The 27481-nt window shown below is 37.6% G+C and overlaps 1 pseudogene; it reads left to right on the top strand.

Annotated features, from left to right (window-relative positions):
• LOC122739618 overlaps positions 1 to 27241 on the top strand; it is a 36815-nt pseudogene extending 9574 nt beyond the window's left edge.
• Positions 27242 to 27481: the final 240 nt, after the last annotated feature.

Genomic DNA, 27481 nt, shown 5'->3' with positions numbered 1-27481 from the left:
ATTGGATATTAGATCATAAATCTCCCCTCTTTAACCTTTCCCTTAATTTATCTCCCAGACTAGTAAATGGAAGAAGCTTCTGGTTTTCTAGTTAGAGCTTTTATTGTATGGTAGTCACAAGGTGATGTTGATTAGAAGGATAGGAAAGTAGAAATACAATACAAATCGTCTTAAGTCTAAGCTTAGTCTATATTCTGTATAAAACTCACCAAAAGAGAAGGCCACCTTTGGGGAGAGAGAGACCGTGTCAAGCGAGTGCTGCTGCTAACTGTGAGCTGGGCCCACTCGAATTCTCATCAGCATCAGCCTGTGCAGCACAGTCAGGAGACTAGCAGAGCAGGAAAAAACTCCCACTTCCCTTCTCTCCTTGCCTTTTAAGCTCACACCCTGGAAGTGGAGTGCTAGCAGGCAGTCTGACGTGCGCAGCAGGCAGACTGGCATGCGTAGCTCATGCCGTTGGTCTCCTCCCCAAAAGGGTGGTCCTTCAAAAACTGGCATCTTTCAGTTATCCTAACCGACTGTTAAAAAAACTTTCATATTTTTTTACCACAGTATATATCCCACCTGGTCATAGTGTATTATTCTGGTGATCACTTGCTGTAATCTCCTTGCTAATATCTTATTTAAGATTTTAGCATCAATATTCATTAGGGAAATTGGTCTATAATTTTCTTTCTCTGTTTTTGCTCTGCCTGGTTTTGGTATAACCAGCATATTTGTGTCATAAAACAAATTTGATAGAACTCCTTCTTCACCTATTTTTCCAAATAATTTGTATAGTATTAGAAATAATTGTTCTTTAAATGTTTGGTAAAATTCACTAGTAAACCCATCTGGCCCTGGGGATTTTTCTTAGGAAGTTCATTAATGGCTTGTTCAATTTCTTTTTCTAATATAGGTTTATTTAAGGATTTTATTTCCTCTTCAGTTAACCTGGGCAGTTTGTATTTTTGTAAATATTCATCCATTTCATTTAGATTGTCAAATTTATTGGCATACAGTTGGGCAAAATAATTCCTAATTATTGATTTAATTTCCACTTCATTGGTGGTAACATCACCCTTTTCATTTTTGATACTGGTAATTTGGTTTTCTTCTTTCTTTTTTTTTAAATCAAATTAACCAATATTTTATCTATTTTATTGGTTTTTTCATAAAACCAGCTCTTAGTTTTATTAATTAATTCTATAGTTTTTTTTGCTTTCAATCTTACTAATTTCTCCTTTAATTTTCAGGATCTCTAGTTTAGTATCTAATTGGAGATTTCTAATTTGTTCTTTTTCTAGCTTTTTAAGTTGCATGCCCAATTCATTTATCTCCTCTTTCTCTTTTTTATTCATGTAAGCATTTAAAGCTATAAATTTTCCCCTAAGCACTGCTTTGGCTGCATCCCATAGATTTTGGTATGTTGTCTCATTATTGTCTTTATCTTGGATATAGTTATTGATTGTTTCTATGATTTGTTGTGTTAAGGGCTAAAATTCTAGCTAAACTGTCTAAAAGATCTAATGAGTGGTCGCCAATAAATTATAAGCTTTAGCAAGAGTTAGACTTTTAAGCATTTATTAAGGAGAATAAGAATTTGGTAAAGAGAGAGAAAAGCCTAGATTCCTATCTATTAAAGGGAGAGCACATTTCTAGCTCTGCTCTCCACCAGAGTCCAGAGGAAAAAGAGCGAGACTGAGCGCCAGTCTCTTCCTTCCTCCTCCCACTAGCCGGTGTCACTTCCTGACGCCAAAGAAAAGACTCCTGGTCTTGCCCTCAAAGACCTTCGCTTCATGGGCAGAACTCTTCTATAGTAAGTCTCCAGCAGGTGGTGTCATTCTAATCATTACAGTCCCCCCTGTTGTTCCTCAAGAAACAAAATGTTTCCTTGACGGAACAGTAAAAAGAATATAATAACTATTGCTAACTAATAATATGTGAACAACAATATAGAAAAGGAAGAGAGGAAAGTTTTGTCCAGAGGGGCGATTTTTTTTTTGTCCTCATGAACCGACGCTTTGACATTAGTCTTGCAAAGGGAGGGCCTCTGCAGAGAATACATGTTACAGATGGTGTATATTATAACAGAAAGAGAAAAAAACCAACAAAAACAACAAATCAAAACTGTTCATTTAAAGTCTCTGAAAGTCTTTTCTCAGATGTCCTCTAGGTGTAATCATGGAAGGAAGTCTTTTCAGGGGTTGATGTGTGGATGCTGGTAATCAGCCAGGAAAATTTCCTACAAAATTGAGCTTAACACAACTTTAAAAGAGCTTTATCAATAATCAAATCAAACAAGGAAAGTTCTCAAAAACATGTCTAAGGGAATTCAGAATCTTAGTTGTTACACATGAAACATATAATAAAACAAAATTGAAACATTCTTTAAAATTATAATATTACTATAGTCCCCCCCTTATGGAGGGTAATTGAGAAGACAATTGCTGTGATATTAATTTTTAAAAATAATTTTTATCTTTGTTTCATCACTTTTTGCATCATCTGCCTAATTATCCTCATGCCATTATGAGAAATTAGAAAATCTAATATAATTGGTAACAGATGTCAAGGCCAAATTCAACACTGTATTTATCATGACACCTGAGATAATTATGGGGGTTACCATAAAAGAACAGAGAAATGATGGGATATGAGCATTCCCACACTTGAGCAATATGTACTGCCCATGCAGTATGCCAGGCTTAAAATAGGTGGATGGATTATATTTCCATGCCACAGAACATATTGGAGGAAACTGAGTCAGACTTAATCAGATGCATGGGATTGAGATGTCCATGGCATCAGGCATATAGGAGGGAGCATAGAAGCCAGGTGTAGAAGTGAAATGGGTGGGATCAATACTTCCAGCCATCCATACAATATTGTGGGGAAAAAGAAAATAAAATATTAAACCAAGAGAATCCAACCTCAACATTTGTCAAAAGCCGTTCTCTCGGCCATACCTTGACTTCATGCATGTCTCCCCTCATGTGACAGTTCAGTGTCTGCTCTTGCATGTATTCCTCTTGTGATTGGATGGCATCTTGGCCAACTGGCATCTGATAACTCAGAATAAAGGCAATTAATGTCTTAAATGATAAGTTCCCATAATCCAAGTCTCATATGGATTTAAAAATTGAGGATAATAAATGATTGCAAAAAATGTGAATACATCTTGACTCAGAATATAATATATAATTATGCAACAATTTCAAATAATACCCCTTTTATTTACTTAGTATACAATTACTTTTGTGAAAAATCGAAACATTTAAATACAAGTTAAAGCACAACAGAATCTCAAAGAAAACATTTTTTTTGAAACAAGAAAACTTTTACAACCGTTCCCCTCTTTTTTTTTTGAATATGCTTATCAAAAATAATACTTCTAGAATCAATTTACACTTGCCATGGCAACCAATTTGCCAAGTAAATGCTTTAAAGAGTTTGATCAAATAATCAGTTGAGAAAAAATAACAAAAAAACCAACTCAGAATATGGGAGCACAATACTCCTAGAATTAACATTGTATTATGAAATCAAAACCATCTTGCAATGTTTCAAAATTAGATAGACAAATGAATAGAAGAAAATACACATGGAACAATAAAAGACAATGAAATTCAAACTAAGGAAATCTAAATGAATATGAACTTAATATTAATAAGAGTATTAGAAAATATAAACTTGATCACATGACTATATAAAGCTTTTACAAATATTCTCCTTGTTTTAGAAACTAAGTATAAGACACAATCTCAAAAACATGAAAATCTCTATGAAAATAAACCCATACCATTAATTTCAAAATGCATATGTAATAGCATAGAAATCCTATGTAACCTCTGAACTGATACTATTACTTTGAGTGAATTCAGAACACTTTTGATTCCGATATCTAAAATCCCCAATACTCATATCAATACCTTGCTGTTTACTGCTACATTTCTGTGAAATATATACCCTTCCATGGCAAAAGAAGTGGAGTCTTGAACTATGTTGATGATTGTCATTCTTATTCAGCTTAAGTTTTTCTTCTTTAATCCCTCTATATTGTCTGTCAGTCTTTTCACCATACAAATGCTTTATAAGATTACTAATTAAAGACAAAAGCAGGTTAGCAAAATTATGAACAAAACGAGCATATCTGGAATTTAAAGGGTTTTCTAAGGTTGCCTCAGAAGCACAGCCAGGCTGGGGAAGGGCTGAGCCTGAAGCTGAAAATGTAGTTAGACAAAGTTGAGCATGCACATCAGATCTCTGGACTTCCCAGGCAGGGGAAGCAATGGGCTTGGCCATGGGAGGAGTAGAGGGTGGGGTCTGGAGAGGAGGGGAGGGACCAGGACAATTTGAATCAGACTTGATTTTGAACTCAGGCCTGGATTCCTCTTCCCCCACTTTGCCTCCAGGTGCTAGGGGATTAAAAGCTTCTAGAGGGTGGGTCATTGCCTCCAGGCATGCAAAATTAAAGCAACAATTAGTGTTAGAACTGGGAAAAGTTGCGGGAATCTCTTCAGGTTTCTCTGAAAAAGCATGGTTGGGAGAGGGAGAGATATTTCCTTGTGTGAGTAAGTTGCTGGCTCTTCTAACAAAAATAAAAAGAAAAATAGAAAATCCCCCAAAACAAAGCATTAACATGATCTTATCTCCCATTCGTCTGGTTAAACAGACTAAAATAAAAAATAGGGTAATTAGGGAGTTTAAAAGGTCCATTTGAAAAAATTTAAAGGAAAACACAGCCAGTACGCCAGTACTTAGCAGTTAAAGGGAGAGGGTAGAGAAAATGCCTTACCCAACCAGAAGATCAGAAGACTGAGGTTTAGCTTTCCTCTTCGTGGTCAGCCATCTGTTAAGGGCTAAAATTCTAGCTAAACTGTCTAAAATATCTAATGAGTGGTCGCCAATAAATTATAAGCTTTAGCAAGAGTTAGACTTTTAAGCATTTATTAAGGAGAATAAGAATTTGGTAAAGAGAGAGAAAAGCCTAGATTCCTATCTATTAAAGGGAGAGCACATTTCTAGCTCTGCTCTCCACCAGAGTCCAGAGGAAAAAGAGCGAGACTGAGCGCCAGTCTCTTCCTTCCTCCTCCCACTAGCCCGCGTCACTTCCTGACGCCAAAGAAAAGACTCCTGGTCTTGCCCTCAAAGACCTTCGCTTCATGGGCAGAACTCTTCTACAGTAAGTCTCCAGCAGGTGGCGTCATTCCAATTGTTACAGTTGTTTGGCCCATTCATTCTTTAGAATGAAATTATTTAGTTTCCAATTGATTTTCATTCTACTTTTCCCTGGCTCTTTCTTACATGTAATTTTTATTGCATCATGATCTGAGTAGGATGCATTTACTATTTCTGCCTTTCTTTATTTGACTATGATGTTTTTGTGCCCTAATACATGGTCAAGTTTTGAAAATGTGCCATGTACTGCTGAGAAAAAGGTATATTCCTTTCTATCCCCATTCAGTTTTCTCCAGACATCTATCATGTCTAACTTTTCTAGTAATCTAATCACCTCTTTCACTTTCTCATTTATTTTGTGGCTAGATTTATCTAATTCTGAGAGGGGGAGATTTAGATCCCCCACTAGTATAGTATTATTGTCTAATTCCTCTTGTAACTCATTTAACTTGTCCTCTAAGAATTTGGATGCTATACCACTTGGTGCATACATATTTAATATTGATATTACTTCATTATCTAAAGTACTTTTTAGCAAGATGTAGTTTCCTTCCTTATCTCTTTTAATGAGATCTATTTTTGCCTGCAATTTTTCTGAGATAAGGATTGCTACCCCTGCTTTTTTTTTTTTACTTTAGCTGTAGCATAATGTATTCTGCTCCAACCTTTTACCTTTACTCTGTGTGTATCTCTCTGCTTCAAATGTGTTTCTTGTAAACAGCATATTGTAGGATTCTGTTTTTTAATCCACTCTGCAATTCGCTTCTGTTTTATAGCAGAGTTTGTCCCATTCACATTCACAGTTATTATTACTAACTGTCTATTCCCCTCCCTTCTATTTACCCCCTTTATACTTTCCCCCCTTCTTTCCCCCTATTCCTCCTCACTGATGTTTTACTTCTTACCCCTGCCTCCCCCAATCTGCCCTCCCTTTTTATCACCCCCTCTCTTTTCTTTACCCTTTTCTCCCTTGCTTTTGTCCTCCCTTCTATCAGTCCCCCCTTTCCCTTCCCCTTTTGCTTCCCTAAAGAATGAGCTAAATTTCTTTATCCCAATGAACATTTATGTTATTCCCTCTTTGAATCAAATCTAATGAGAGTAGGGTTGAAACAATGTTCATCCCTCCTTTCTTCCCCTCTATTGTAATAGGTTTTTTTCACCTCTTCATATGATATAATTCACCCCATTCCACCTCCCCTTTCATCTTCTCCCCATAGATTCCCTTTTTAACCCCTTAATTTTCTTTGTATCATCACATCAAAGATAATTTATATTTATACCCTCTGTGTAAAGTCCTTCTCTCTGCTCAAATACATTCACAGTTCTTAAGAGTTATGAGTATTATCTTCCCGTGTAGGGATGTAAACAGTTTAACCTAATTGAATAACATTTTTTCCCCCTCTGTTTACCTTTTTAAACTTCTCCTGAGTCTTGTATGTTAAGATCGAATTTTCTATTCAATTCTGGTCTTTTTCTCAGGAAACATTGAAAATCCCCAATGTCATTGAATGTCCATCTTTTCCCCGAAAGAGAATGCACGTTTTTGCTGGGTAGTATTTTCTTGGCTGCAATCCAAGCTCCTTTGCCTTCCGGAATATCATATTCCAAGCCTTGCAGTCCTTTAATATTGAAGCTGCCAGGTCCTGAGCATTCCTGACTGTGGCTCCATGATATTTAAATTGCTTCTTTCTGGCTGCTTGGAGTATTTTCTCCTTCACCTGATAATTCTGGAATTTGGCTATAATATTCCTTGGCGTTTTCACCTCTCTTTCAGGAGGTGATCGGTGGATTTTTTCAATGATGATTTTATCCTCTGATTCTATGATATCAGGGCAGTTCTCCTTAATAATTTCCTGGAATATGGTGTCTAGATTCTTTTTCTGGTCATGGCTTTCAGGCAGTCCAATGATTCTCAAATTGTCTCTCCTCGATCTGTTTTCCAGATCACTTGTCTTTCCAATGAGGTATTTCACATTTTCCTCTATTTTTTCATTCTTTTCATTCTGCTTGACTTATTCCTGGTGTCTCATGGATTCCTTATCTTCCAACTGTCCAATTTTAATTTTTAAGGCATTGTTTTTTTCAATGAGATTTTGCACCTTTTTTTTTTTCCATTTGGCCACATGAATTTTTTAAGGCATTGTTTTCTTCAGTGAAATTATGCACCTTTTTTCCATTTGGCAAGATGAATTTTTTAAAGAATTGTTTTCTGCAGTCAATCTTTGTGCTTCCTTTTCCAAGCTACTGATTCTTTTTTCATAGTTTTCTTGTTTTGCTTTCATTTCTATCCCCATTTTTTCTTCTACCTCTCTCAATTGATTTTTAAAGTCCTTTTTGAGCTCTTCCAGGAAGGCTTTTTGTTCTTGAGACCAATTCACCTTCCCTCGTGAGGCTTCACATGTAGGCAATTTGAGGGTATTGTCCTCATCTGAGTTTGTTTTTGCTTCTTCCCTATTGATACAGAAGCTCTCAATGGAGAGGGCTCTTTTTTGCTTCTTACTCATTATTGCAGCTTATTTATTTATTTTTTAAGTTGAGGTCTGCTCTGGGGGCACCAGGGTCCCTGTTTTGGGCTTCTTGTGCAGGGGTATAGGTGCTGTGTGACCGGCTTTTTACTCTGAGGCCTTTATAGTGTGTGCAGTTCGCCCCCCCTGCACTTCCTGTCTGAGTGTGCTAGATCAGTTGTCCTAGTCAAGCCTGTCCTGTTCATGGCCCTACAGCTGGCAACTTGCCCTCTTGGCTGGTGCAGGTAGGTTTTTCCACTGTTCTACTAGGACACCAGATTTTTGAGCCAGGTTCCAGGGGCCTCAGTTGTTTGGCTGTGGCCCACAGCTTCCTGCTGACTTGCCCTGACCCCCTCAGCGCTGGGCTGCTGCCCTGTGCTGCCCCTCCCTTTCGCCCTAGTCAGACCGACCTTTTCCTGAAGTCTTCTAAATTATCTCTGGTTGGAAGACTGTGTCTCTCTGTCTCTTTGCAGCTTCTGTAGTTTCAGAATCCATGCAGAGGCTTGATTTAGTGTTCTTTTTGAGGGAACAGAAGGAGAGGTCAGGCATCTTGCTGATTCCTCTCCCCCATCTTGGCTCCCTCAATCTTCTTACCAACATACCAATGTGAGAGGCTTTGCTTCCTCAACTCCTCAGAGCATCCCAGTCTATAGGTTCAGGATTTGAGAGAGAGCATTGCTCCTATTAACCTTCTGATTTCTCCTCCCAACCATACTATTTGGGATTATACATAGCACTTATGACATGGAGTAATTGTGGTGGAGTGAATAGAGAGATAGGATGGTTAATATTCAAGTTTTCCTTCTGCCACATACTAACTGTATGACCTAGGCAAGTCACATGCAGTATGTGAGGAAATTATTTACACATATAAGTTGCTGAGACAGTGCCGATATCCATGAATGGGGAGTGTGTCCTGGGAGTTCCCTATACAATGAATCACAGGTCCTGCCTCCATCCCAACTTAGGAAGCACTTCAAAGTTTGCCAAATGCTTTGCATCTATGATTATGTCCCTTTTCATTGTTATGCTAAGCTAGCGAGGCAGGTACTACATGCTTATTATCTCCATTTTACAGATGAAGAAACAGGGCCAGAAAATATAAAAGATTTGACCCTAGCCATGGATGTAAATCATAGACAGCTCTCTTCTGGCTCTTAGTCCAGTGATCTTTCCTCTAAGGATTGGTTCTAACCATTTGTCACTGCCAGTCCTCCTGCTGACAGGAAGAACATGTTTTTTCCCAAAGAGGATGTGGGTAGAAGTGAAACAGCCTTCAGTGAGAGAGGGACACCCTAGAAATGAGGTGCTGCCAGGTGTTCTCAGTGAGGCCCAAAGGGGATCTTTCCTAGAGAAAGTTTAAGAATAAGATTCCAGTCAATTTGACTCAATATTGAGTTACTGAATACTCCAGTGTGCCTAACCTGAGGCTAGACAATCTCTTAGGGAAGAGAAGGGCAGAGGGGAGCAAGAAAAGTCTCTACCTTTGCCTCACAGAAATAGACATTCTTAGTAAGACAAAGTAGAGGAATAAGTGTGTATGTATGTGTGTGTGTGTGTGTGTGTGCATGTGTGTGCATGTGCATGTGCTTGTGTATATGTAGAGTCTGTGTCTTAGAGCACAGGAATTTAGAGAGTGCAAAAATTAAAGACCTAAATTTCCTTACCAGAACGGAATGCATTGTAACTTTTGATTTCCCTACCTGCTTAACTAATATGTTCTTTATTTCTTTTATTATTTTCACATCACAAATGACAATTGGAACAAAGGTCTTTTTTAAAGTAAACTTTTGTTGATATATTTTGTTTTTATATTACCTTCAGTTCCCTAAATTTGGTTCCCCCTCTCCATCCCAGAGAACCAAACCTTATAACAAAGAAAACAAAAAAGAAAAAAAAAACAGTTCAGTAAAACTAGCCAACATGTGGGCAGCTAGATGGTGCAGTGGTTAAAGCACCAGCCCTGGATTCAGGAGTACCTGAGTTCGAATCCGGCCTCAGAAACTTGACACTTACTAGCTGTGTGACCCTGGGCAAGTCACTTAACCCCCATTGCCTGCAAAAACAAACAAAAAACTAGCCAACATGCTGAAAAAGTCTGACATTATCCATTGTTATTCACATCTATACTCCCCCACCTCTGTAAATAAAGGGAGGAAATGCCTTCTAATGCTGCTTTGGGGTCAAGCTTGGTATTATAACTTCAATTGTTTTGGGGTTTTTCCATTTGCTGTGGTGTAGTCTTTTGGGGCAGTTAGGTGGCACAGTGCATAGGGTGCTAGGCCTGAAGTCAGGAAGACTCATCTTATTGAGTTCAAGTCTGGCCTCAGACACTTAATAGCTGTTTTACCCTGGACAAATGACACTGTTTGCCTTCGTTTTGTCAACTGCAAAATGAGTTGGAGAAGGAAATTGTAAATCACCCCAGTGTTATTGCCAAGAAAATCCTAAATGGTGTTGTGAAGTGTCAGACACAATGGGAAACAACAACAAAAATGTCATTAGGTATATTGATTTAAGTGGTTCTACTTACTTCATTTTGCATTAGTTTATGTCTTCCAATGCTTCTCTGTATTTCTCATATTCATTGTTAATTACAACACAGTAATATTCCAATATATCTCTAATACATGAACATCTATGGTGTGTCCATTTATTTGCAATACAAACAGTGTTGGTATGACTGTTTTGGCTTATATGGAAGCTTTCTTTTTATCTTTTACTTCTTTGGAGTATATATGTATGCCTAGTAGTGGGGATCATTTTGTCAAAGGCTAGAGAGAGGTTTTAGTCACTTTATCTGCATAATTCCAAATTGCTTCCCAGAATGGCTGGACCTATTTATAGCTCCAGCAACAATGCATTAGTACAGTTTGCTTTTTCACTCTTGAAGGCTGATTCTTGATTCTTTCCTATGGTGCCAAAATTTCTGTATATGAAAACTTACACACTTCATGTGAAACAAGTCTTCCTTCAGTATTTCAATGATTATTATTTAATAGATATTGATTCTCTTTCCAATGGCATGGAGTCTAATGCTACAATGCCTTATCAGAGAGCCTTCAGAGTGTGGTTGGCCAAAATATTCATCCCCTTTACCTAACTTTTTGATTGATCTCTCTGGATATAGCTTGGCCATCACCAGACATGGTCCATCACTGGGCCAAACTGGAAAGGTCTACAATTTGGAAGGGCTTGCATTCCATTGCATAGTCTTCAAGAACCCAGGGGTATCTCTATGTGATAATGAAGCACTTATATACATATATGGGTGCAGTGTTGCATAATGGATAGGGAGATAGCCTCAGATCCAAGAAGATCTAGGTTCAAGTTCAACTTCTAGACCTCTGGACAAAGTTAACTAACTTTTCACTGCCATAAGTCCACTCTCCTAGACCAAAATGCCAATCAGGTGCTTACATATATTAGTAGAAGGAGTTCCTTATCTTACTGAAATCACAAGTTCAGTTCCTATCCATATATATAAATCAGTAGATGTTGTCTTTACTAATGTGGGATCCCAGAAATAGAATCAAACAAACACAAAATATTAGTGTTTGATGAAAATGTAGGCAAGTGAAAAGTGAGGGAAAGATTCCTGAGTTCATTAATGTTGGGAGAACAATATGATGAAACAGAAATTCTGATCTTTGCACCATAAGCTCCAACAAATTCCATCTGGATTATTGAAATAAAAATATGATAATCAATCTTGAATGGGTTAGAAGAAAAGAGAATAATATATTTATTGTAATTATATGAAACCAATTACTTTTTAATTATTAGATATCAGAGCAGATGAAGGTTGCTGAGTTTATAGCTTAAAATTACAAACTTTCTCAAAACAACCAATAATTATCAAGGTCAGATTTGAAAAATGTGCATCAAATAAAAAAGATAAAAACATAGAATTGATAAGGAACATATATGAATATTTGAGTGCAATTTCTAATCACCATTGAAAAACTCTAGAATGGGTAGGTGAACGATTTGCAAACAAGGAACCAAGGATCTTAAAGAAAGCACAGCAGAGGACATTGAATACAACTATTATCAATCAATCAGTGGTTTGTGATTTGCTTGGGAGTTTGGGCAATTACTTCACTGATACAAACCATGACTTCTCTATAAATTAATAGATAGTCTTCACCAATGCAATGGGTAAAAATTTGTTTGTGTCAGTGGATACTGGGTCCTGAATCTTTATGAATCCAGGGATGTTGGTGTTGGGACAATAGTCATCTTATCCCATGAATGGAACTTCTTGAGCTTGGTGGGACCTGCCAGGGCCTGTGCTCTACGGAAAGAGCTTGAAGAAGCCTAGCTCACCAATGCTAAGATGAAGCATCAGCAGAGAACATTAATCGAGGAAGATAATAGTACAAAAGGAAAAAATGCAAACCTAGATAAAAAAGATGAAAAGATAGACACTTTATATGGATTTTTTTTGTTTAATCTTGCATGTATATTTTGTTCCCCTCCCCGTCATGGAAAGGAAAATTCTTGAGGGCAGGAACTTTCATTTTTTAATTTATTTCTAGGTACCCAATACATAGTAGCCACATTATAAATAACAATAATGATAATAATAGCTAGAACATATAATGCTTTAAAATTGGAAAAGCCCTTTACAAAGATGATTTCATTTGATCCTCACAATAACCTTGGAGGTAGGAGATATTATCTACATTTTTCATGAAAGAAAATGAGGCAAAAGCGCCAGAGGTTGGATTTGAATTGTCATTCTTGACTCCAGGTCTAATGCTCTGTAAGTTGTGCACCATAGTGGCCTTTAAAATGCACATTGAATTGAAATGAATGGGGGAATAAACTAATACGCTGTTGTGGGCATAGTATACACATTAATTTGTTATAGAATGAATGGTTGTAAATGCATGTTTGTTTGGGCTTGCTATTTAAAATGAAATGCATAATACTTTTAAAAATCAGATATTCATGACCCATTACTTTTCTTTTCTTTTTTTGCTTTTTTTTTTTTTAGTGAGGCAATTGGGATTAAGTGACTTGCCCAGGGTCACACAGCTAGTAAGTGTTAAGTGTCTGAGGCGGGATTTGAACTCAGGTACTCCTGACTCCCGGGCTGGTGTTCTATCCACTGCGGCACCTAGCTGCCCCCATTACTTTTCAAAGGATTCTTCATTGGCCCCTGTGCCAAGGGACAAAAATCTTTCTGGTAAAAAATGGGACAGAATTAAGACTAGTGTTCAGGAAACCACAAAAAAAAAAAAAACCACAGAGATTGAGTAGCCTGAAGTCTTGTCTTTGGTATATTCCATTCCTTTATTGTGGTAGAGTAGTAGGAGTAATGGGAGAAGTGGGAAAAGAAAAAGATCCTTCCAGCTGACCTGACAAAACTGTTACCAAAGTCTCTAGGTTGATTGACTATAAATAAAAGTCTCTAGGTTGACTGGAAGAGACCATGGAAACCATCTCGTTCAACCCTTACTTGAACTAGTTTTCTCTGTACAAAATTCCTGCCAAGCAGCCATCCAACCTCTTCTTGGGGGCCTCTAGCAATGCAGAAGTCTCTCCCTTTTGAGTTAGCCAACTCCCCTTTCGAGCAGCTCTAATTTAGGAAGATTTGCCTATGAGGAACCTAAATGGAATCTCTAATTTTTTCCTATTATTCCTATTTCTTTCTATCTTCTGGAGACAAGCACAGGTCATATCCCTGTTCTGTGGGATAGAAACAATATCAAGTCCAGCCTGAGCCTTTTCTCTTCTATGATAAAGCTCTCTGATTATTCTTAGTGACAGAATCTTTCGCATTTTTATTGCTACTGCTTGAGAAGAGAAACTTAGCAGAACAAGATTTGTATTTCTATAGGAATAATGGGCTCCTGACTCAGAATGGATTACAACCAGTGAGGTCTGGTGAAATATAGTTTCTTAGAGTTTTGGTATCAGATCAAAAGGACTTTAAGTTGAAATTGGAGTGGGAAGGAGAAAAATGCCAATATATATTTCCCCAATAATTCAGAAGTTACGGAGACTAGCAGATATGATCTAATTAGTAGAATATTCAGTGTTTTATAAGAGACAACATCCAAGAAGAGGAGAAATAATAAAGTTAGAGGTGTCATATAACTATATTCAGGTGTGCAAAATGTGAATTATAAACAATTAGAGATGTTAATGGCATTGGTAAAAATATTTCCTCCATTGTGGAGCAGTAGGAGAAGCATGAGAAGGAAAAGACACTTCTAGCTGACCTTTTATACCTGTGGGAAAAGATTTCTAGGTTCATCTCTTTTTTTTTTATCTCCATGCCCACCCTAACTATTTACTTGCTTATGGGAAAAGTTGAGACAAAGGAGATAAGAGTTCTGGAATTTCTCATATGAGGAAAAAATATTTTTACAATGAAGCAAATTAGATATTACCAGTATTTTAGTGTAAAGAAATCTGGATTTTGAGTAAAAAATTGTCCTAGTGGTGGATCTGTTATTTATTGTTTTTTTTTAATCCTGAAGAAGTCACTTATTCCATCTAAGCCTTGATTTTCTCAATATTTTAAATGAAGATGTACTAAATTATTTCTAAAATCTAATTCTAACAATCAAATTCTACCAAACATTTAAAGAACAATTAAATCCAGTACTATATAAATTGTTTGAAAAAATAAGTGAAGAAAGAGTCCTACCAAATTCCTTTTGTGAGACAAATATAGTGTTGATACCCACACCAGGAAGAGCCAAAATTGAGAAGCAAAATTATAGACCAATATAGCTAATGAATATTGATGCAAAATTTTTAAATGAAATATTTGCAAAAGATTACAGAAATACATCACGAGGATCATACACTATGAACAGGTGGGATTTATACCAGGAATGCAGGGCTGGTTCAATATTAGGAAAACTATTAGCATAATTGACCATATAAATAACAAACCCAACAGAAATCATATGATTATGTAAAATAATAACACAATTCATATGGAAAAACAAAAGATCAAGAATATCATAGGAATCAATGAAAGATACAAAAGAAGGTGGTCTAGCAGTACCAGATCTCAAACTGTGTTATAAAGTGATTATTACCAAAACAGTATGGTACTGACTAAGAAATAGAGAGGTGGATCAGTGGAAGAGAATAAGTACAAATTACACTATAGTAAATGACTATTGTATGATAGTATATGATAAACCCAAAGATCCCAACTTTTGGAACAAAAACTCATTATTTGACAAAAACTGCTGGGAAAACTGGAAAACAGTATGGCAGAAACTAGGTATAGAACAACATCTCACACCATATAGTAAAATAAGGTCAAAATGGATACATGATTTACACATAAAGGATGATACCATAAGCAAATTAAGAGAGCATGGCATAGTTTATCTGTCAGATTTATAGACAAAGGAAGAATGTAGGACCAAAGAAGATAGGGAGAGTAAAACAAAATGTAAAATAGATAATTTTGATTATAAAAAATTAAAAAGTTTTTCAGAAACAAAATAAATGCAACCAACATGAAAAGGGAAGCAGAAAACTGAAAGAATATCTCTGATAAAGACCTCATTTCTCAATTATATAGAAAACTGAGTCAAATTTATAAAAATACAAGTCATTCTGCAATTGATAGATGATCAAAGGATACGCAAGGCAGTTTTCAGACAAAGAAATCGAAGCTACCTATAATCACATGAAAAAATGCTCTAGATCACTATTGATCAGATAAATGAAAATTAAAACAATTCTGAGGTCTCGCCTCACACCTTTAAGAGTGACAAATATGACAAAAATGGAAAATATTGGATGTTGGAGGGGATGTGGGACAGCTGGGATGCTAATGTAGTGGAGTTATGAAAAGATTCAATCATTCTGGAGAGCAATTTGGAACTATGCCCAAAGGGCTATAGAACTATGCATACCTTTTGATCTAGCAATACCACTTGTAGGTTTATATCCCAAAGACATCCCCCAAAAGAGAAAAAGACCTATCTGTACAAAAATATTTCTAGCAGCTCTTTTTGTGGTGGCTAAGAATTGGAAATCAAAGAAATGCTCATCAATTGGGGAATGGCTAAACAAGCTGTGGTATATTATGGTAATGGAATATTATTGTGCTATAAGAAATGAGAAGCAGGATGATTTCAGAAAGGCTGGGAAAGACTTGTAGGAACTGATGTAAAGTGAGCAGAACCAAGAGAGCAATGTGCACAGAGACAGCAATATTGTTTGATGAAGAACTGTGAAAGACTTAACTATTCCCAACAATACAATAATCTAATACAATCCCAAAGGACTATTGATGAAACATACTATACACCTCAAAAGAAAGAACTGATATTGATGGAACATAGACTGAAGCATGCTGTTTTTAACTTTCATTTTTTCTTTTATTCATTTTCTTATACAAAATGACTAATATTGTAATGTTTTAAATAATCATACATGTATGACCTATATGTGATTGCTTCCCTCCTCCGGGAGAGGGGAAGGGAGGGAGGGAAGGAGGGATAAAAAGTGGAACCCAAAATTATAAATAAAAATGTTTATTACTTAAAAAACCAAAAACCAAAAATCTAATTCTAAATTTTTATAAATATCATTATATCACTGAGACTTGGAGCAATGTGATTCATACCTACAATACAAAGTAAATCTAAAAAGAAAAAGTTAGATAAAAGAGATGATAGTATAATTATCACTGCAAGTCTAAAAGATTCAGTCTTGTGATGCTTGGGAGCATTTGAATGATGACCAATGAGGGAGAAACACAAGGAATATCATGGTATGAGTGTACTACAGACCATATAGCTAGAAACAAGAAATAGATAACATGATTGGGAAATAGAATATACACATGGCACACTGTCATAATTTGCTAGTAATGGGCACCTTTATCACAATAACTATTGGAGACCTTATGCTAAAAATACAGCAGATGAGAAATTCTTGCCTTACTGATTTTTTTTTGAGATTTCAATGTATCTGATATCCAGTGTATCCCATATTTCCCCAACCTGCTGCAGAAAGGAAGGAAATAATTTTAATTATTTGCAGTCTGGGGCCATGGTTGGTCATATTTTCATCTTAATATAATTCATTTTCTTACAAAAACTTTTATGTAATCAAATCCTTGTCATCTTTGTTGAATTATCATTATGATAACTGAAGAGTTGAATGCTATAATGACTTGGAATTGTTTCTGGAATTTTAATCAAAAGAGCAATCACATTTTGAATAATGATAATATACTTCAGTACTTAGAAGAGTCAGAGATCTCTTTGATGTCAATTATTCCTCAACTGATATCTATTGCCACTCCTCCATAGATAATTTCTTTCAGAAGTCAAGAGAACCTCTTCTACATCCCTCATTCTGACTAATAGAAAAGAAAAAACTTTTTGTTGAAGTAAAATTGATGAGAATCCTAGAGGCAGTGAGAACACCTTCCTACCATTCATGATAGAGGAGATGAAAGTGAGACTTTGTCTAATTGTATCACAGATTTTGAGAGACTTAAAGGTTTTAGAGAAACAGTAGGTAGCATCTCATGACCTACATTTCTACTAGGGAAATTCAACCAAGAGAGACAAAATGCATTCTTTTTTATTTTATTTTATTTTATTATTTTATTTTATTTTTTTTGACAAAATGCTTTCTTTCTTTTTTTTTTTTTTAGGTCAGGCAATTGGGGTTAAGTGACTTGCCCAGGGTCACACAGCTAGTAAGTGTTAAGTGTCTGAGGCCGGACTTGAACTCAGGTACTCCTGACTCCAGGGCTGGTGCTTATCCACTGCGCCACCTAGCTGCCCCAACAAAATGCTTTCTTAAAGAGACATGAACAATTGTAATGAAGAAGAAAAGGATAGTTCTTTAAAAGATAAATGCATAGGGCACTTATCTCCCCACTTAGCTTTTCTAAAAACATTCATAAAAGATGGAAGAATCTGATAACTAAAAATGAATTCCAAAGAAGGTCAATGTCAAATAATGATCATTTTAGGGTCACTCATCTGAACTGAGGATGAATGCTTAGAACAGTCATAAAGAACTGGACTTTTTAAAACAGCATTTGACATGAGAGAAGGCTCAAAGAAGGAAGAAGACAACTTCTCAGAGTGAATGGAATGATGTCAAGAGAAGGAAGAACTACAATTAGGTCTCAATCAGTGTGAATAAGGAAGCAGTGAAGTGTCACCTTATTCAAATTTTCACCACACATTTCTATTGGGCTGGAACAAATGACCATTTTAACATATTTATAAGTTGAAATTATATGAAAAATTTTCTGTTGTATCTACAAAGAAAAATGGTATTAGAGCATGGAGATAAGGCACAGAAATAGTTAATGAAGAGTAGAAGTTCATGTAGGACACTGATTAGAGAGTTTCTGAGTATCCTTAATAAACTTAAGTCACCAGACTTGGAATAAGAACATCTCGGGTACAAAAAATGAAAAACAAAACCCCATAACTTTGATGATTTATTGCCAAACCACTGACAGTAATTTCTGAAAAATAATGGTGAGTGGGAGAGGACCTGGAGATCTGGAAATTCTGAACTTCAATTTTCAACACAATTCCACTAAATATCGCTAAGGTATACAGTCCCTCTTCATATACACATGCTGTCATATGTGTAGGAAAATCCCAGTGAGGAACTCCCTGTACCAGTGAAGATCTGAAACCTCCACAGTTAAGTCTTAATGAATTTCCTGGGGTTCTGAGAATGACTTGTCCAGGGTCACACAACCAATATGTGTCACAAGTGAGACTTGAATCTAGGTCTTCCTAACTTTAAGACAGAGCCTCTATACCATGCTACCTCTTACATTGATCACAAGTGCCCAACAAATATTTGTGGTAATGAGTTAGAAGAGATGAATGACTGATTTGTGAGCATCTAGCAAGGGCATTTTGATCACTAAGAGTCACCCTAAGATACTTCTTATCTACCTCAGTAGACAGACTTTTAATGAATTGCTGAGGCCAAAGGGAATCATCACATGGCCTCTTGGTGATGAGACACTCTACCTTTATCTAGAATAGAACTCAAAGAACAGAAGCACAGAATGTCATTAGGGCCATAATTGGAGCCTTTCCAGCTGGGTAGAACCTGCCACCATTAACACCCTCTTTGAATAACCTCTAGAAACCCCAGGTCACCTCCAGATCCCACTGTGACATCAGAATAATAGCACTTCTGTGGAGAAACAATAATAGCTCACCTTATGTAGAAGCTTATGGTGCCATATACCTATGGTAATGTTCAGTTAGCGCATGATATCAATCACACCATGCTAGAGGTTTGACCTCTAGATAGGATTGTAACAATTGTAGTGATGCCACCTGCTGGAGAGTTCCTGTAGGAAAACTTCTCCATCAGGAGAAGGTGTCTGAGGGCAAGCCATGTGGCTTGGGAGGTCAGTTCCTTGGCGTCAGGAAGTGATATTTGATATTTCTGGTTGAAACGAGAGGCTTCTGGGAGGAAGAAGGAAGCATTGGGTCCTTTTTGTTCCTGACCTCATCATGGCAGGTCGGATGATGAAGTCTCTTAGAAATAGTTAGATTTTTACCTTTCTCTCTGATTATTAGATCCTAATGCTCTTTAATAAATACTTAAAATTCTAAACTCTTGCTAAAGCTTCTAATTTATTGGTGACCACTCATTAAGTTTTTAGACAGTATGGCTAGATAGCAACTTTACAGGATAGTTCATTAAGACCAAGATGTACTCATCTGGAAACTGAAGACTCCATGGGTCTATATGCTCATGAAATCTTAGAACTGGAAGAAACCATAGAAACTATCTAGTATAGCCCTTACCTGAACTGGACTTCTCTGGACAAAATTCCTGCCAAGCAGTCATCCAGCTTCTTCTTTGGGGCCTCTAGCAATGCAGAAGTCCTTCCCTTCTGAGTTAGCCCACTACCCTTTGGAACAGCTCTAATTTAAGAAAGTTTCCTTATGAGGAACCTAAATGTTCACCTCTCTAACTTTTACCCATTGCTCCTACTTCTTTCTCTCTTCTGGATATAAAAATAAATCAGATCCTTGTTCTGTGTGCTATATATACAAACAATATCAAGTCCTACCTATGCATTTTCTCCTCTATGATAAAAATCTATGATTATTCTTAGTGACAAAATCTTTGGCATTTTCATTGTTCCTAACTGAGAAAAGAAACTTAGCAGAACAAGATTAATATTTATGTAGAAATAATGGATTTCTGACTATGAATGGATTACATCTAATGAGTGTAAGGGGCTAAAATTCTAGCTAGTCTGTCTAAAATATCTAATGAGTGGTCACCAATAAATTATAAGCTTTAGCAAGAGTTAGACTTTTAAGGAGAATAAGAATTTGGTGAAAAGAGAGAGAAAGGCCTAGATTTATCTATCTATTAAAGGGAGAGCACATTTCTAGTTCTCTTATCCACCTGAGTCCTGAGGAAAGAGCCCGAGAGTGCTAGCCTTGCCCCCTCTTCCTCCCACAAGCAAACATCACTTCCAGATGCCAAAGAGCTGGATGTCTTGCCCTCAGATGCCTTCTCCTCATGGCAGAGATTTGCTACAGTTAGTCTCCAGCATGTGGCATCATTCTAATCATTACATGAGATTGGGTAAAATAGAGTTGCTTGGAGTTTGGGTATCAGATCAAAGGGAATTTAAGTTGAAATTGAAGTGGGAATGAAAAAATGCCAACATATATTTCCACAATCATTCAGAAATTACAAAGAGTATGGTCTAGTTAGTAGAATATCCAGTGTTTTACAGGAGGCAATATCCAAAAACAATTCAATAACTTTCAAATTATCTCTCCTGGATCTATTATTTTCCAGGTGAGCTGTTTTTTTTTCAAGGAGATATTTCCCATTGCCCTCTATTTTTTCATCCTTTTGGTTTTGTTATATTGAGTCTTGATTTCTCATAAAGTCATTAGCTTCCATTTGCTCAATCCTAATTCTTATTTTCTTCAGAGAGCTTTTGTATCTCCTTTTCCATTTGGCTTTTCAAGCTGTTGACTTTTTTTCCCCATGGCCCTCCTGCATCACTCTCATTTCTCTTTCCATTTTTCCTCTACCTCTCTTACTTTATCTTCAAAGTTCTTTTTGAGTGCTTCCATGGCCTGAGACCAATTCATAGTTTTTTTTGGAAGCTTTGGATGTAGGAGCTTTGACTTTGTTATCTTCTTCTGAGGGTGTATTTGATCTTCCTTGTTACCAGAGAAACTTTCTATTGTCCACATTTTTTTCTGTCTGCTCATTTCTGCCAGCCTATTTCTTGACTTTTAATTCCTTTTTAAAGTGGGGTACTGCTTCCAGGGCAAACTGTCCCAAGATTCAGGGGGTCCCAGTTGGTATGATTTAAGAAAAGGCACATTCTACACTCCTCTGGCCTTTGCTCTTGTTTGTAAGTAACCACAGGACTGCTTGCTCTTTAACCCAGGAACAGAATTCTGTTTTACTGTGGTTGCAAACTCCAGGTGAGCCTGTGATCCTCCCCCACCTGGGTTGCCACTCAAGACTGCTTCCTTGTTCTGATCATGGGCAACACAACAGTTCTGCCTCAGCACCAGCAGAGACCCCTGCAATCTTCCCCTGGCCAGTCACTCAACTCCTCACTGGGTCTGTGAGCTGAGTTCCAGAAGTAGCTGCTGCCTCAGCTGATTCCAAGGTTCCGGCAGCCTGATTCTCTGAAGCTGGGTCTGGGTCTGTGCAGTGTGGCCCGAATCTACACTCCACTCTCACCCCAGTATAACAGACTTTTCCTGCCAACCTTCTAAGATGTCTTTGGCTAGAAAATGATATCACCCCATCCTTTCATGGGTTCTGATGCTCCAGGAATTGTCTTATGGAATTATTTGAAGGGATTTTGAGGGATTTGGCAGAGAGCTCCAAGGAGTCACTGCTTGTCTTCTGCCATCTTGGCTCTACCCAGGAACTCCCAAAACAGAACAAAGAATAGTCACTGGTCTCGTATGACTATATTCAAGTGTGCTAGATATTAATTAAAACAATTAGAGATGTTAATGACATTGCTAAAAATAATTCCTCCTTTGTGGAGCAGCAGGGGAAACATGAGAAGGAGAAGATACTTCTTGCTGACATTTTATACCTGTGGGAAAAGATTGCTAGGTTAATTTCTTTTTACATCTCCTTTCCCACCCTAGCTATCTACCTGTTTATTTGAAAAGTAGAGACAAAGGAGATAAGCATTTTGGAATTTCTCATGTCAGGAAAAACATATTTACAAGGGGGCAAATCAAATCTTACCAACATTTTAGTGTTAAGAATTTTAGATTTTGTGTAAAGAAAATTCACCTGATTCTAGATCTGTTATTTATTTTTAACCCTGGACATTTTTTCAATATTTAAAATGAGGATGCATTGGATTATTTCTAAAATCTCTATGAATTATCAATATTATCAATATCATGATATCACTGAGACTTAGAGGGATTTGGCTCATATCTATTATAGAAGATAAATTTAATTAAAAAAAGATAAAAGAGATGATATGATAGCACTACAACTCTAGAAGATGCAGTCTTGTCCAAGAGCTCTAGACCTCTTTTCTGTGTAGGGTCAGCCCAGATCCTGTTCCCCTTTCCAGTTTGAGCTCTTGAGATGAAGTACTAAATTTTATAAACCAACATCTCATACCATATACTAAAATAAAGTCAAAAAGGTCCATTATTTACTCACAAAGTATGATACCATAAGCAAACTAAAAGAGCTTGGCATAGTTTATCTATCAGATTTGTGGACAGGGGAAGAATTTATGACCAAGATGATATAGATAATATTATAAAATGTAAAATAGATAATTTTGATTATATAAAATAAAAAAGCTTTTGCACAATAAAACAAATGTAACCAAGATTATAAGGAAAGCAGAAAACTAGGAAGAAATTTTTGCAACAAGTATCCCTGATAGAGGCCTCATTTCTCAAATAAATAGAGAATGAGTCAAATTTACAAAAATACAAATCATTCCCTGATTGATAAATGGCCAAAGGATAGGAAGAGGCAGTTTTCAGAGTAAGAAATCAAAACTATCTATAGTCATATGAAAAAATGCTCTGGATCCCTATTGATCAGAGAAATGCAAATTAAAACAACTGAGGTACCCCCTCACAAAGTCTTCCCCCCAAAAGTAAAAGACACATTTGTACAAAAATATTTGTAGCATCTCTTTTTGTGGTGGCTAAGAATTGGAAATCAAAGGAATGCCATCAATTGGGGAATGGCTAAACAAGAGGTGGTATATGATTGTAAAGGAATATTATTGTGCTACAAGAAATGAAAAACAGGATGATTTCAAAGAGGTCTGGAAAGATTTATATGAATTGATGTATATGAAGTGAGCAGAACCAGGAGAACATTGTGCATGGTGTTTGATGAAGAATTATGAATGACTCAGCTATTCTCAGCAATACATTGATCCAAGACAATCCTAAAGGACTAATGATGAGGCATACTCTTCACCTCCAGATAAAGAACTGATATTGATGAAACACAGACTGAAGCATGCTAATTTTCACTTTCTTTCATTTTTTTTCTTTTATTCAAGTCTTCTTATACAACAGGAATATAACATGATCTAGCAGTGCTGCCGCTGGAGTTGCCACCTCCGCCTGCTCTTCTAGCTCTTCGCCGCCCTCGCCCGCCGCCTTCGCTCTCTCTCCGTGCTTCAGACCCTGAGCCCAGCGGCCGGCGGTGTGGTTTCCCGGCAGCGGCACTGCAGCACCCCCACCGGCGCCAGGACCCGTACGGTTCGCGTCTATCCACGGAGATCCGTCTTGACTCTCTCTGTTACCGGGGGCCCCAGCCTGAATCGACCCACGCCGCGGTGGAGAGAAAAGGAACACTTCCTTAAACTGTTTATTGGAGGCCTAAGTTTTGAAACAACAGAAGAAAGTTTGAGAAACCACAATGAACAATGGGGAAAACTCACAAAAAGTGTGTGATGATCCTGCCAGCAAAAGATCAAGGTGATTCGACTCTGTAACATTTTCATCTATGGCTGAAGTGAATGCAGCAGTGTCTGTCAGACCCCATTCATCCAGAGACTAAAAGGTAGCCAGAGAGGAATCTGGAAAACATGGTGCTTCTGTTACTCTGAAGAAACTGTTTGTTGGTGGAATTAAAGAAGACACTGAGGAACATCATCTTAGAGGTTACTTTGAGGAATATGGGAAAATTCATACTGTTGAAATAATTACAGATGGACGGTCTGGTTAAAAAAAAAAGGTGGTGGTTTTGTTACATTTGACGACCATGATCCTGTGGATAAAATTGTCTTGCAAAAGTACCACACCACCAACAGCCATAATGCAGAAGTAAGAAAAATCTTATCTGGACAAGCCATGCAGGAAGTTAAGAGTTTGAGGAGTGGAAGAGGAGGGAACTTTGGTGATGGGGATTCCCATGGTGGTGGTGGGAATTTTGGATCAGGTCCAGGAAGCAATTTCAGAGGGGGATCTGATGCCTATGGAAATGGCTGTGGATTTGGAGATGGTTACAATGGACATGGAGGAGGGCAAGGAGGTAGCAATTTTGGAGGTCGTCCTGGTTGTGGAGGAGAAAGAGGAGGACCTGCCCATGGCAACCAGGGTGGGAGCTATTGAGGTGGTTATGACAACTACGGAGGAGGAAATTACGGAAGTGGGAACTACAATGATTTTGGACTCTGTTATGGGCCCATAGCACCCCAGAAGTTCTCTGGGGCACATCAAAGAACCTTTTCCTTGAGAAGAGGCCTGGGTTAGATGTTCTCTGCTTGGCTTCAGAGGGCAGAACCAGAAAAAATAAGTGGATGTAGAAAAGAGACAACATATTTAGGTTTAATTCTATGGAAAAATTTTAATAATTATAGCTTTAAAAAGTTGAATCCATTGGTAAGGATCTATGAGAGAACATGGCCAGGAGTCATACAGGAGGAATAGGAATGCATGGGTTGCAATCTGCTCCATGGGAAGGATTACTCACATGGATTAGATCACATATGTCTCAAAATAGCGAAGTATTAATTGTTTCAAAACTGCAGCTCTTTTCTCCCTAACTAGAGCACAGACCTCTTAAGGATATGGACTGAAGAGGTCTTTTACTTATCTCATATCCCTCACAACTTTAATTAGGGGCTGAACATAATTAGCCTGAGAGAAATGATTATTTCTGTCTTGCATTAACAACTAATTATTGTATTGAAATGATCATTTCTCTCTTGTGTTAACAAATAATTATTGTATTGTATTGAGACCTTCCTCATCCAGAAATCAAAGGATGGCTGAGATCTAATCAATGACAATAGGAGAAATTCTAACTTTAGGCTAATTGGTGAATTCCTGCTCATTGTGTTTGCTCAGAGAGGTCTGGGAAAATGTGGATCTCCCTTTTGTCAGGCAGGTTATAAGGAAATTGATGTCTTTTTGACAAAGATTTGGGTGATCCAAGTAATGTACCTCAAGAACCTCATTGGAATATAGCTCATCTTCTTATGGTAATGTTTATTCTTTCATCAATTGTTAACCAATCAGAGTTGATTGCATGCTCAGGAACACTTGCTTTTCTAAGAGCATAGAAACTGTGTGTCCACCGTCAGGAGGGATCTCTGGTCTCAGAGAGACAGTCAAATGACCTTCCTTTTTATTAATAAACATGCTGGAAGTGTTAATAAAATGATTAAATTACCCAGAAAGTATGTCTTTCAAACTTTTTAAATGTCACAAGTCCATCAGTCAGCAAACATTAACTAAGTATACTACATATCAGGCAGCTGGAGATACAAATATAAGCCAAAAGAAATAATCCCCGTCATCATGGACCTTACAATGTGATGGGGAAATATGACACCTAAAGAGCTGAAAAGGGTGCAGGGTTGAGGGAGGGGGCAATGGATGGGGGACGACTGGTTTGGGCCCTTCTCCTGAATGAAAGTTCTGGGAAGACCTCAACAATTGGAGAAGGGGAAACATATGCTCAACCCATTCTTCTTTGATTGTAATAGTCCCCAGCTTCTGGTCACATATATTTGAGACTGACCCAGTGTCTGGGGCCAAAGTTCAATAGAAGTCTAGATTGGTTGGTTTTTGGGAAATTGCAACATTCTTTGACCCCAAACTTCTCCTGGAATTGGCCCTGTTCTTTTAGCACTAATATTATTTTGGTAATGTTGTGTGGCCTTGACCCATGGAATTAGAGTGTCTGAAGCATTAATGAAGCACCAAATGAGCAATGGAGCAGTGCAAGGTGAACCCACCTGAACCATACTGCAAATAAAAATTGGAGCATAAGTGGTATAAAAGTCACCCCATAGACAAGTTTGATTAGACAATAGTAGGCCAGTCATTCAAAGAGAGCAAGGTGTAGCCAGTGGACAGCCCAAATCCTCTACTTGTGTTCCTGCAAAGTCAAGAGACCCAATGGAACCCTCTACCCAGATACATTGTATCATATCTTTAGTTGACAGAGTCTGGTCTATCTTAATCATAGTTACACTGCCGCGTAATATTATCTTACAGTCAGGCACAAAAGTTAGGGTAATACCGCATTGCCCTTTCACAAAGGCCAATTACCTCTGTGTACTTACCTCTTTAGGCTTCCTTTCCCTTGGCCATCAAGTGAGAAGGTTAGGCTAGGTGACCTCTAAGGTCCGTTCCAGACATAAATCCTATAATTATTGTGAGAAAATAATGATTAATAATGGGTTTTTGAGGAGACCCAGTGATCCTAACCCCACTCAGGAACTCTGGCTGGTTTCTTAGAGCCAGCCCCAGAGGTGCATTAGAAATCATAGTCTCGGGGCAGCTAGGTGGCGCAGTGGATAGAGCACCGGCCCTGGAGTCAGGAGGACCTGAGTTCAAATCCGGCATTAGACACTTAACACTTACTAGCTGTGTGACCCTGGGCAAGTCACTTAACCCCAATTGCCTCACTAAAAAACAAAAACTAGAAATCCTACTCTCATTAGAGATTAAGACCACACTTACCTGAAAGCCTTTGCCCTCAGAGGGTTTGTCTTTCACTAGACCTTGAGCTCAGCATGGTACAGCTCATTTTGATGTGGGCTTCCCCAAGTCATGTCAACCAATGGAATTGAGTGATGCTAGCCAATTAGCTTTGAGGAGTGTGTAAAAGAAGCCTCTCCTCTGGTCTGCAGGAGATTGGCGCTCTTCTGCCTGGGAGCCTGAGGGAACCAGCCACCCATTCTCCTCTCTCTCTTTAGGGAATGTAGGGCTTCTGAACTCTGGAGCCATGTGCGCTTTCTTTCTCTCTCTCTCTCTCTGGTGCTGGGATTTTCAGCTTGTGTTAAATGCAGTCCACTCTTTACTAACATTTAATGTCATTTAATAAATTCTTAAAGCCCCAAACTGGTGCAATCACCATTAATTTATAGGTAGCAATATATTAGAAATGCCAGCTAAGTTCTCCAATAACTTAGAACAGAGACAGGCTTTCCCCAAATATTTCTAACGACACATTACTAAATGAACTATTTTTCTTTGATGTTCTCCTTTTCACTCTGTACCACAGTCTGTGACTTGGTTCCACCACAGATAAACACCTTTACATTTGATTCTGTTCATTTCCCTTACTGAGGTCACTAGACAACAGACCAGTGAGTTATGGGGGAATCCCCAGGCATTGGGATTCTCTTTGATGGAGAAGGTGGTGAAGATTAAAGTGACCACAGAGACCAAAATGGTAAGGCATTCAGAGGAAGAGAAAACTTACTGAATCATTTTTTTTACCCTGTTAAAAGGTTCAAAGGGAAAGGTGAAAAGGGAGTTTTGCTGAAGAGAGCAGTGTGGTGCAGTGAAAACAGCTCTAGATTTGCA

Source organism: Dromiciops gliroides, chromosome 2 (genome assembly GCF_019393635.1).
Source record: "Dromiciops gliroides isolate mDroGli1 chromosome 2, mDroGli1.pri, whole genome shotgun sequence".
Lineage (NCBI taxonomy): Eukaryota > Metazoa > Chordata > Mammalia > Microbiotheria > Microbiotheriidae > Dromiciops > Dromiciops gliroides.
This window is presented reverse-complemented; position numbering and strand designations above follow the sequence as displayed.